The sequence below is a fragment of the Myodes glareolus genome, chromosome 14 (genome assembly GCF_982192425.1).
Source record: "Myodes glareolus chromosome 14, mMyoGla1.1, whole genome shotgun sequence".
Taxonomy (NCBI): Eukaryota; Metazoa; Chordata; class Mammalia; order Rodentia; family Cricetidae; genus Myodes; species Myodes glareolus.
In genome coordinates this window covers 68,168,911-68,173,908 of record NC_142039.1, presented here as the reverse complement: position 1 = coordinate 68,173,908, position 4,998 = coordinate 68,168,911, and the positions used below count along the sequence as shown (strand labels likewise).

The 4,998-nt window shown below is 49.1% G+C and overlaps 1 long non-coding RNA gene across 2 annotated transcripts; it reads left to right on the top strand.

The window, feature by feature from the left end:
• Window positions 1-2,364: 2,364 nt before the first annotated feature.
• On the top strand, window positions 2,365-4,301 carry LOC125409087 (uncharacterized). 2 transcript variants are annotated; one of them, XR_015004981.2, is made up of 2 exons: window positions 2,365-2,560; window positions 3,358-4,301. It is a non-coding gene; the product is annotated as an uncharacterized LOC125409087 (long non-coding RNA). The 2 variants fall into 2 exon arrangements; XR_007234681.3 differs by having other exon boundaries at window positions 2,365-2,565.
• Window positions 4,302-4,998: the final 697 nt, after the last annotated feature.

Sequence of the window (4,998 nt, the reverse complement as noted above, 5' to 3'; positions counted from 1 at the left end):
TTCTTAACTTTTTAGATGATTGTGATTTTCTTCTGTGATTGACCAAATAAAACCCACGCCAAGAGAAAGTGTGACAGCCGGTCTTCACTGCAGCCTTGATTGGATCTGCGATCCCTTATGATCTTGAGACTCACTGCTGAGTGTGGGCAGCAGCATCCCATGACCTGGGAAGAATAAGAGAACAAAAGGAGAAAGGATAAAAGCCAGCATGGAGGACCAGCGCTGCCCTTCCTCTGCTTCCTGACTGTTACCATGGAGCTGCTTGGCTCCTCTGCCGTTCTTGAACTCCCTGAAGTCATGAGCCAAACAAATCTTCAAGATTTGCTAAGTTGTTTGTGTCGGGTATTTTGATGACAGCCGTGAAAAAGTAACCAGTGTAGAAGGAGTCACGTGGAAGGGCTGAGCACAGGGCCCTGGGTGGTGACTGTACTTGGATCTCCCCATACTGTGTCCACATAAAGCCACTTCTGGACCAACTCAGGTCCCTGGGAGCCTGTGAGTATAGATGGAGGGAGGCAGTGGAGCTGGCCGATGCAGGGACATGGGCCATAGGCCGACAGACTTATTTTAGGCATTTGGGTGATCTAAAGGGATCGGGAAAGCCCAGGGGTGAGCTGGACGCTAGTGAAGCTGGAAAGAGATGGGGCAGCTCGTGATGATCTGTCAGACAGCCTCAGTCTCATGGAGTGTATCATCAGGTCTTCCAGTGCAGAGAAGTGGGGCTGCAAGCCTGCATCACCCCACTCATGATGATCTGTGTTCCCTGTGGAGCAGGTGACCGCTGGGGAGTGTCTGTGAGTGGACTGATCATCCACTAACACAGCCACGAGTGTGTGTGTGTGTGTTCGTGTCTTTTATTTAAGAGTCTATAATTGACTCCTTGGGACTTCTCAATGCATAAGGAAAATACCTTGAAGGGAACTGGTTCTTAGAAGTAGAGATTCAAGAGGAGTTGTGTGTGGTTGTACCCCTGAGGGAAGGAACTCAGACACAGTGCACTCTGTGGTCAGTTCTGTTAGGGGTGTGTAGTTGCGGATTTCTAAATCCTACTGAAGACGGGATGTCAGGTGTCATGGCGCTGTTCTAGTCACCCTTCACTGTGTAACAAACCCTGGATCTTGCTACCTCAAAGTCACAGAATCCACAGCATTGCCTTCCATAGAGTCAGAAATTCTGGAAGGCCCCATCTAGGTGGTTCAGACTCAGGGTCTCTCAAGTGGAACAGCAGGAGCATGTATGGAATGGGTGCAACAGCTGGGGTTGGCCGAACATCTCCATTGGCAGCAGGCTCAGGGTCTCTCCCTGGGGTCTACCTGCATGCTGATCTCAGGGAACCAACAGGGTCCAGACAAGAGCTCCATCCCTTGGTGAACAGCCCCAAATGCTTTACTTACTGCAACCACTGGCCATCCAGGTTCAGGGTGAAGGAACAGTCAACCCCCAGAGGGCAGAAATATCAAGAACACATTGTCCTAGGACATGCAAAGCCATACTGGAAAGTTCCTCTAGCCATGTTGAGGAGTTTCAGGTGGCCCTGCAGGAGGATGCAGAATCCCTGTGTCCTCAATATTTTGACTCATTGTCCCCAGAGTGTTTCACCCAGGTCAGCTGCAACTGCTCAGAGAAAACCAGGAGCCTGGACCACTGCACTGATCAGTCTCTGCCACCTTCAGGGCAACTATATCACCTCTAGACTTAGCCTAAATTTAACCCACACATCTTTAGAAATCCCAGGAACTAAGTGTCCCCGCTTCACACCCCAAGTTTGATCTATTCTGCTAGGTCTCCTGGTCCCTGGGTTGGGTCATAGTGTCCTCGGAATTGACAGACAGCCCATCTGAACTATCTAGTGCCACTTTTGAGTCAGCGTCCTGGAGTCCCACATGAATGACCACTGTGGAAAATTCTTGAACGAGGAAGCAGCACAATCAACCTCGAGCCTGAGCCTTGAGAAACTACAAGAACCTTCCATGTAGCTTTCTTCTACCTTCAAAAAATGACCAAAGTCTTTAACCAAATGACTGTGTGTGAGAGACAGAAGTCCTGATGTCACACGGGACTCCCCCCTCAGACTGGCGCCTCAAATGTGGATTGGGAAGACTGGGGATAATTTGACTTAAAAATTATATATATGGGTGTCATGAGTGAATGTATTGATGCACCACATGCATGCAGTGTCCGTGGAAGCCAGAAGGGGGCGTCACATCCCTCACAACTTTAATTACAGACAGTTGTGAGCCATGGAGTGAGTGTTGGGACACAAACCTGGGTCCACGGGAAGAGTAGCCGGTGCTCTTAACCTCTGGGCCATCCCTCCAGACCTGCTAAGTGGACCTTTGACCCCATTCCATTTCATAACAGGTCCATTGGCTTCAGAAAGCCATCTGTGCTTACCCTCCTGGCTCCCGAATACACAGTTGAGCTAAAAATGCTCATTCTTGGTGAATTCCTAGAGAACTGGCCACGTGGAAAGACCTGGAACTACCATCCCTGTAGCATTGGAAACATTTTGGGTGAACTGGGAATGTGAATGCCACCTTCCAAGGCCTGCAAGACACAGGTGTGGTGAGTCCCTCTCCTCTCCTTGTGGAAGGCAGACGGTCATTAGGGAATGGCAGTCCACGAATCTTCTTTGTAGCCAACGCTATTCTTCAAGAGGTGGCCTTTGAGCTGGGGCAAACCTCTGTCCTCTGTCATACACTTTTCCTCCTGCCTGATATGTTTTCTGTGCTCACGTGAACACGACACAGCAGAAGCACATGTTGTCATTGGCAGGAACCCGGGCTCCAGTACTTGACTGGAAACCCCCAGATTGCATTTCCTAGACTCTTTTCACAGCTGGGATTCTGGAGCTGGGTCAGTTGCTGTCACGGTCAAGAGCTGGCACACAGCGTGAGGGACCGGGTCTGGATGTCTGCTTGCATCTGGAAGTGGGAACCGTTGTTTAGTCCTACTAAAGACAGAAGGATGATGACTTATTTACAGACCTTAATTAATTGAGTTTTCCATTGCAGAATTTGGCAACGCTTTATGCCATGAAATAGACTGAGTTTGCCAATAGGCTGAGCTGAAAAGGGGCCGAAGGAGGCAGAAGCAGAACACAAGGAGGATTGTTCGTTATTTTCCTTGTAAGGTAGATGATAGGCTCATGCTGCTGGCCTAACATTGGTTTACCCCAGGTTACCTTTTGGTAAGGATTAGACCAGAGGGAGCTGTGTTGTCAGGTCAAATTACCATGCCAGTTGAATTTCTCTCTCTCTCTCTGTCTCTCTCTGTCTCTCTCTGTCTCTCTCTCTCTCTCTCTCTCTCTCTGCGTGTATGTGTGTAATTTGATTCTTATCATTTTCAATTTTCCAGAGGTCAGACAAACAGCTCAGCTTGGGCTCAGTGACGTGAACCTGGGCAGCCGTGACGCTGAGATGAGTTTGAATGGTTCCATCACGGCCACAACAGGAACCTGTTCCAAAGCAACATCTCCCATGGTTTTTGTTAAGCACACGTGATCTGTGGGTGACTCAAAGACACCTGCGTCGTTGAAAACCCCTCCCCAACATGGGTAAGGACTCATGAAAACTGCATCCCTGGAGCCCTGCATGAACGGTAGGCAGCTTGGCCAGTTGGAGGGCAGCTCCCGGAGAGCTCGTATAACCTCGGCCATGGCCATGAGATCCTTCCAAGTCTGTGATGCCCCCTGAGCCCCGTGTGTTTTATGTTCTTAGTCCTAGTGGGCCTCTCTTACCTCTAACCCGGAATAGTTCAACAATAGAGGTTCGAGAAGGATGGAGTTTAGCAGCCATCCCAGAGACCGAGGGACCCAGAAAGCGAACGTATGTTCCCTCTGGTCCTTCACAGAACGACTCTGCTGACAGGCAGGCACGGAGGCCTGGCCTCTTCCTGCGGCTTCTCCTGCATTGCTAGGTCAGGAGGATCATGCTTTCTTCAGCAACTTTTCCAGGTCCCTCCTCTGACTCCGGAGTGTCAAGCAGAGTTGCTGCTGCATGTGTTGGGGTATTAGTAGAACTCAGCCTGGCCTGACTCCAAGAGTGACCTCAGAGCCCATAATCCTTATTGTTCCGAAAACCATTCCAAGAATCACAGCCTCCAGCCTGTTCCTTCAATGACTTTTAAAACATTTAATGCGAAATACTCAGCCTTTTTGTTTTTCAATCAAGTCACTGGAAGTGTGTGAAGTATGGAAGCCTTTCTGAACTGACTCCTGCCTTCGGCATCCCTTGATCCTGTGTTCCAATAATTGACATGTAATAGTGTCCTTCATGTACAACAGTTATTTGTAATCTGTATGTTTATGTGACATGTGCTTTTATTATTATTATTATTTATTTGTGAGTGTGCATGTACCCTGGCACATGCGCAGAGGTCAGAGGACAACTTGCAATAGTTTGTCCTTCCTTCCACGTGGAACCTGGGGATTGAACTCAGGTTATCAGAGTTGGCAACAATCCCCTTTACCTGCTGAGCCGTCCCGTCGGTCCTTATATGACATGTTTATAACAGATGAGAATGTGCTAAGAACTTCACTCTAATGTTTTGATTTAACAAATCAAACGGCCAAGATAACCTCACGGCCATAGCTGGCCACATGAAGGATCCTCTTGATCTGACGGTGGTTTGGTTTGATTAGAAAGTCGTGTCCCAGCGTCTCCTGACTTGAAAGCTCGGGTGGGTCATTTGCCCGACCATGGTTCTACCATGGTCAGAACTGAGTTCCTGAGCACACAGTGAAACCTGCCTGATCTTTTTTCCCCTGTGAGCTCTGTTCCAAAGCCTGTTGCGCAAGAGTGGGGGTGGATGAAGAGCCGCAGGTTTCCTTATGCAACACACTTCCTCCTGAGGTCACCCCCTGGATGTATTTAATTAGGATGTGTTAGGTCTCAGCGGAGTGGTGACTCCTACCAGCAAAGAGCTGAGACACCACCTGGGAGTCATTAAGAGCTGATAGCATCGTGTGGCAGGCACCGTCAGCCTCTGCTTTGTGAA